Genomic DNA, 7652 nt, shown 5'->3' with positions numbered 1-7652 from the left:
TTCCAGTAACTTGTCGCTCTTTACGAACCGATTTCCCTTTAGAGTTCTCTAGGGTTTACAGTCTGTTGACTCTGTCCATAAGGGTTCTTAGCTGAAGATTTAAAGAAAAAGAGGAAGCAGCATTCAATAGTGTTTACTTTGGAAGTGTCAAAATACCCAAAATTAGCAGAAAAGCATATCTATATGTGATCATTATTTGTCATGAATTACAACCAGTCTTATGACGACAGTGAAAATCAATCTGATCTCATATAAGAATAATGTTATTTAGAATATAATAAATATATTTTTTTCTATTTTCTAGTTTCTGTTTTTCATACGAAAAATGAAATTGGAACATCCTTTCTTTCATGGACTGCTAGGACTTACTTATCGGATTTTCAGTTAGCATGATATTTTTTTTATCGAGATAAGTATTTTCTGTAATGCTAAATAAAACAACTGAATGGATTAGTATATGAATCAAATTTTTTTATTTGTTTACGCGGAAATGATTAGGTAAACCGAATTTAATATAATAAATGCGACGTTATACAAATCATTCTGGTTAATATACATGAGATGATGTCGGTTATTTTTTTATTTATCTTAATCCTGGGGTGAATTCATCCTAAACCTTATCTTTCACAACAATCGTAGGTTCTAACAAATACATTTTTTTTAAACTGAAAATACTCATTTTAAATCAGCCATTATTGAATGTAATGCCATAGAACACTGAGTTTCAGTTTGAATCACTTAATAACTCAATTTAATGCAAACTTTATTCTTTAAGGGTACCTAAATAAAAAGACAAAAATTCCAAATATCATAGATTGACTGTAAACTAAATAATCATTCTCTTATAAACACAAAAAGCATTCACTCCACAGACTTGTAAGTCCGTGGCCCATCTGCTATAACTGGCACCAACCTCATGCTCAACCACTCACTAGGATAAGATACAAAAAAATCACAGAAAGAGGTGCTTTGTTTAAAGTAAAACAATTACATTTATGCAATAATATTTTTTTCTATTTTAAAATCTATAATTTATCTTTATATTTTATACGATGAAGTACTAGTTTTATGTTGATAATAAATAAACAAGTTTTACAAATAACATTTTAATTATTAGCCTTTTCTCACTATCCACATGCAGAGCAGAATAGTGGCTTGGCTACACACGCTGCTTTACACTTGTGGCACCTGAAGCGTGATATCCTGTCTTTCAGTGTCACACACTTCTTCCAGAGCAGTAAAGACTGCCGACTCATAGCTGGTGAAGGGAGCTGACAGACATTGGTAAGGAGTCCGGAGAATTTTTCGAAGGTAATTGTTCCAAAACAATTGTTTGACAAAAGTTGTTCGAAAAGTAATTGTTCGAATCAACAGCTGTGTGAATTAACAGTTGTTCGAACTAGCTTATATAATCGTTTTTCACTGTGAGAATGAAAGAAAAATAATTAGTATCAGAGGATATTTGTAAAAAAGGGTAAAATAAACTGGATACGAACTTATTTTATTGGTGACAGTGTCTCAAATAATAAAACAATATGAGATAAAAGTATTGATTTAATAAATTTTCTTATGCTACTTGCTGCATAAAATTACTACTGATCAGGACATTGCCATATTTTCTGTTCATGACATCTTTGTGTATCACCCAGGCATTAATCCCACCATCCTTTACTATGCCAAAAAGACACAAATGGCCCATCTTCTAGTTATAAGTAGGAACATCACCTTTGGGTGAATTATAAAATTCAATCATTTCTGGCTCGCCTGTAGGCCCCAAGGGTCGGGTCTCTGCTCCTACATGAGAGCACCAACACTTTTCTTCTGTGTCTTGAAAGACGCAGGTTTATGAAACACATGAGTTAACTTATTCGTAAACAGAAACACACGCGATCCCAACTCACGAGTGGTTTTGGCTTTCAAGTTTGCTGGCTTCCCCTTCTTGCTAACCTTCATGGTCCACACAGAGGTCATGCCACAGTTCACTTGAATGCCAAAGTGAACAAGCTATCTGTCGTGACAAGTCTGTTTGTATGGTGGTAGGGTGCAGTGAGGATTTTGGTGTAATAGTGGCTGAGGCTTAAGTCACCTTGGGGCCTTACGTTTTCCTTTCCTAGATAAGAGACAGATCCCAGCATGTACTTTGATTCATTATCACATTCAAGGCCCAGCTTGGCACCGTACTTGTCAGGTTTGTTTGGGATATACATTTTGAAGGAACACCTGCCTCAAAATCCTAGGCGCTCACTAGTGTGTGTAACTTTTAAAATTTTCAGTGAGAATATCCCATATTGTCCTTATTGTGGCAAACTTGTATTGATTCCTCCTCTCCTCCCTTGTGGTAGGATTGTCAAACCAAAGACAGTTCTTCAAGAACTCAAACCAAATCTGAGACATGGCAGCACAATGCAATGATGCACCAGTTTTGCCGTCCCACATATCTGAAACTGATTAGTGGTCATCTCTCGGGCAGCCACTTAATATCATAATTTCCCGATAATCCAACAGTTCCACCCTTCATGTGGGGTCATACATCACAATAGCTAGACAAAGAATGAGTGTACTGAGGCGGCAAGCCATGTTTAAGCACAAACATTTTGCCACATGGAAATGTGCGTCATCGGTTATGGTAAGCCAGACATGTTCCCCAGGGTTAGTAGATGTATCACTCTAACGCTGATAAACTAAATATAGTATATGTCCAAATACGCTTTGTTTGTGGCTGACAACCATGATGCATACAATGAAGCATGAGTGTTACGTGAGTCTAAAGCAATCGACTGTGTTTTAATATTGCATCCAAAGCAACTGAGAGTTGAGTTTGGTAATTATTTCTAATTTATTATTTATAGTGCAATTGTTTCAAACTTGGATAAAATGAAGCTTTAGTATTGCAAATATTTTTATCGATGCTCTATGACGCATTGGTATATATCTATATATCTATAATAAATAAACGTCAAATCCAATAGGCGGAGGCGAAAGTCAGTGATGATCACTGAATTTTTAATTATATATGTAAAGTCAGTGCAATGATATATTGCATTGACACCATAATTCCTATAACTGTATAACCGCCGGGACAGTTTCCCTTTCTCTCTCTGAATAATATAAGATTCTTGTTAGCGAGGCTTCGTCTGTCTCCTGACTCCTTTTTTCCTTCCCGTCTTTAGCTTCCCCTTCCAAATATTTTTTTTTTATAAAAGGAGAGAAGAAGGTCGTTAAGGAGTCGTGTAAGAATAATAGCAGGGAATAGGGAGCTCACGAGAACTGCTGGAATTGTAAGAACACCATCACAAACATCGAGCAAGCTTTCAGTCCATCACAGCATTCTGTACACTTAGTAATATACAAAAGATGATTATACGTATTCTGAGCCACTGAAAAACATCGTTTATCTGAATTTCCCCCAATTTTCTTTTAATTTTCTGTTATTGCTTAATTCACATAGCCTTTCCTTGAATGCAAAGTTCATAATAAGGGCGGAAAATAGTTTTTGAACTGGAATTGATAAGCTAAAGAGTTACTTAAGTTTCGATACATTTTCGTGACAGGGTTCAAAGAGAAGGATGCCGAATGGGCAATAGAGCTTTGGATGCGCTTGTCAACAGAAGTGTTTCGAAATAGTTCATAATAATTAAATCTCGGTCATTTTCTTCTGCATTTTTCGTCATCTGTGAGGGCTTCCTAAACTTATGGCGATAATCTATTCTGCAATTACTAGACTGAATCGATATGCATTTTAACTAAAAAGAAAACTAATAATAAATGAGTGAAAATAGTAATATTATCGATTTATCTGGTTTATGCAGGTCAGTTGGCTGCAGAGAACGTTGCCAATTTCTGGTTTTTCCATTTATATATCTCTATTTTGTGACACCAATTTCCTATTATGATCATTTTAAGGGACATTCCTAAAGTTATATATATTTTTTTCAATACCATTTTTAATTTTTAAGAATGATTGAATACCCTATATGAAAACAGATTATTCGAAAAATAGGAAGTTTTATGTAGAAGGTAATTAGTCATTAAATTTCGTAAAATGAAAAAGGAAATTCATTTTTTAAATTGGTGAGTGATTCTCGGCGGTCTAGCTTTTATATTTCTAAAGTGATTTTTTTTCGAAAGGAAAATAAATAGAAACCGCAAACTTCCAATCAATGGAATACCTCCAGTGAATTCATTCAGGTTTCTGCAGATAGTTTCTAAATCCACATAGAAACGGGAAGCTCAGATAAACCAAATGAAACTCCCGAACACTGTGATAAAAATCGTAAGCTTTTCTTTCGAGTCCTGGTGAGCACATTCACTTAATTGCACAAACTTTGCTATAAGAGGAAATTCAAAGCCCGGATTATAAATCAGGCGGAAACTTTCCAAAGTGGGAGGATTAGACAAAAGTGAACGCGGGAGAACTTAATAAAAATGATGGCAAGAAACACATTTTTCTTAAAGAAGAGAATAATTACTCCGAACACATACCCTAGGAGTCGTTTAATTAGTTCCGGCCTAACCATCAGCCCGGGAATGTCACCTAAATCAAGTTTTCAAAAGAGTATTATTGTATTAAAAATCCGTCCATGAATTTATCGGACAAATTACATATCAACAAAGAACACTGGTATGGTATGTAAACAATATTGCTTCAGAGATATTTCTAGATTTTCGTAAAGTGTTCTCAACATTCTCGTAGAAGTTCTATTGGAATTTTTGTCTCGTGAACTGAAGTTGAAATTTATTTTGTGGAGATGAAAATTTCTAATATAGTACTCATTAAAATTCTGATGAATTTACATCATATGACGTAGATCTAATTTCAACGTCAAGAAGCCATCCAATTTTACTCATTTCAAATACAAACATAAAACTGATTTAACAGTAGGTTGTATTGTTGACGTGAATATCATCACTTAAGTATTGTAAAAACAAAGGATAAGCAAACTGGGATTTCTTACTGCAATTTCATATATTTCACTATTAGTGCAGTTTCTTGTCTGGTGAGATATTATACTGTCACTCTAGAGCTAAATGTGATGTGTGTGTTTGTGAGAGAGAGAGAGAGAGAGAGAGAGAGAGAGAGAGAGAGAGAGAGAGAGAGAGAGAGAGAGAGAGAGAGAGAACTTTATACATTAAAAAAACCGACCGAATAGTATATAGTGTAGTAGCTAGTGTTACATCTATCTCTTTCGTTCTAATGTAGAGTATGGATTTTTTTTCTCTCACCAATGGCATTCCTGTTGCTCTTATATTAGGAAGTTTTACACAGATATTGCCCTTTTCGGTCCCAACTCTATCTACAGGCTCTTTCTCAGTCTCATTGGATCTTGTGTAATATTTCATATGAACTTAGATGCCTTTCCTGAATTGGACAGTTAAACTACGTTATATTATATCCCTTTAGGAGCAATAAATTTATCTTAATGTTTTTCATAACCATTCTACCTTGACAGTAACAATTTAAGGATCTGATATTGAGCCCATCTAGTTATATATCAAAATTTTTCATAGAAATAGGCCATCAGGTCTTATAAAGATTGCATTATGAGTCCGGTTTTAAAAGGTACTTCCTTTTCCCTGTCCATGCACTCCTTTATCTAGGCTGTTCCTTCAGTGATTTGGTAATACCTTGAAAGGAAAATCACACACTCCTCTTAACAAAGTGGAAATAAGAGTTTCCAGTGAATTAAATGCTACGATTTCCCTTTTAGGTTTATACCACTTCAACCCCGTTGTGTGCTCATCACCATATGCATGTTTTACGCATCCAGAATTTATTCATTGTACGCCTCTGCTTTATTGTCCTCGTTATAAACGTTGTGGTGCACGCAGAGCCAATAAACGTCAGAGAAAAAAAAAATCTTTATGCTTTTCCATATAGAATTTGCATTTTGATTTTTTTTAAATGCTTTTCCGTTTAGAATTTGTATTTTGATTTTTTTTTCAATCCTTCATGCTTTTCCATTTAGAATTTGTATTTTGAATTTTTAAAATCCTTAATGGAATCTGTTGTCATATTTAAAGCTGGACCGGCTTGGCTTTGGAGGTCTCAAACCTTCTGGGTCTCTGCTCTATTAAAATACCTTTAAATGACCACTTTAGGAAATGTATATTGACCACTAAGGCCGCGTACTCACACGTAGGTTTACCTGTCAGTCTCCCTGTTAGTTCATAGTGTGGACGAAAGTTTTGGGGGCGGAGTCAGTACACTCACCAGAACTGATGAACTGATGGAATTACCTCGAGGTTTTTCAACCGTGATCGCACAGTTCCCCTCTGGATTTCGGCGGGGAAGGATCACATCAGCCGCACTGCACTAACCAGATTATGAGTAAAGTATGTATAGGCCCAATTCATTTCATTCTCAGACCCTGAGGAGCTATCTGTAGACCGTTGTTAGTACAAATCTTATGATAAAAAATAAAAATAAATATTTCGATGCGATAGAGAATTTGGTAAAGGCCTAGGCCTGTCTTGCCTTTTTATGAAAGGAGTTACTAGTGAGAGTAGGTTTCATGGGTCTATTGTATGAGACTAGACATCTCTCTTATTGCTTTTTGCTTATAAGTAAATTGCCGCCATAGCTAGTCTACGCAGCACCACCGCCTTATCAGCCAGCGGAGTTTCCGTCGCTGCCATATAGTGTTGCCACGATAACGGCTCGCCGAAAAATAAGGGCAATGGCCTATAGCTGACTGCCCGACTGAGAGTTCTACTCTTTAAGGCCCCCGCCCCATACACTGAACTGAACGATTGTCTGAACGACTGTCTGTATCGTTCGCAAAAAACTTTTGTATGGGCTTGTCTGAATGCAAAAGTGGGTGGAGCTTCGTGTTCGAAGGATCTCAGCGGGAATCTGTCACGACCAGGATGCTGGCTTGCGACTAAGTCTGTCATACACAGATCGTTCAATGCGTTGGTTTCTCTGGCGATATAACGCTATCGCGCCCGTTTCTTCTAGAGATGATGCCATGTCCTCTCGAGACAAAATCTTTGTTTAGACTGAAATCGGTGCGGAGGTCTTTCATACTGTCTGAATAGTGTGTGTGGGTCGATAACGACAATCGTTCAGACAGTCGTTCAGTGTATGGGGGTCTTTACGTGAGGACGCTCAACCGCCGAACGTTCGTGGGTGGGCTGACAGGTACACATGAGCGTGAATAACGGGCCAAACTCTTTCGGTCTTCGCCGTGTCTCAACGTTGTGGTAATTTTGATATGAAAATGACACGAAAGTACTCCCCAAAGCGATAAAAATTAAATTCATTATCATAAATCAAATTATATTACCAGCCAAATATATTTTACACCCCACATTTATACATAATTTCTTTTTTTATAAAAGCCAATAGCATGCATAGCAACAATAGACTCATGAGCAAAAACAAAATCAATAGTAACTATCAACCGACACTGGCAGGCAGTTTAATAAACTTACATTTATTTCCTTCACTTGAGGAAAACTTTTTTTAATCAAAACTTTTCCTTTGATGGTCTCTTCTATAAGAAGTACAGCACTCACGAAACCCTAAGTTTTAATTGGAATGCACATTCCACAACGCTTTATGAGCTCAAAATGTGCTACTTAGCTAACAAATACAGTACTGGAAAAGTTGTTGTTTTTCTTTTATAATTAGCCGTTATGGAAACTAATTT

This window comes from Macrobrachium nipponense, chromosome 5 (assembly GCF_015104395.2).
Source record: "Macrobrachium nipponense isolate FS-2020 chromosome 5, ASM1510439v2, whole genome shotgun sequence".
In the NCBI taxonomy this organism is placed as follows: Eukaryota; Metazoa; Arthropoda; class Malacostraca; order Decapoda; family Palaemonidae; genus Macrobrachium; species Macrobrachium nipponense.
The sequence above is the reverse complement of the archived record's forward strand: the minus strand, read 5'-3'. Positions refer to the sequence as shown.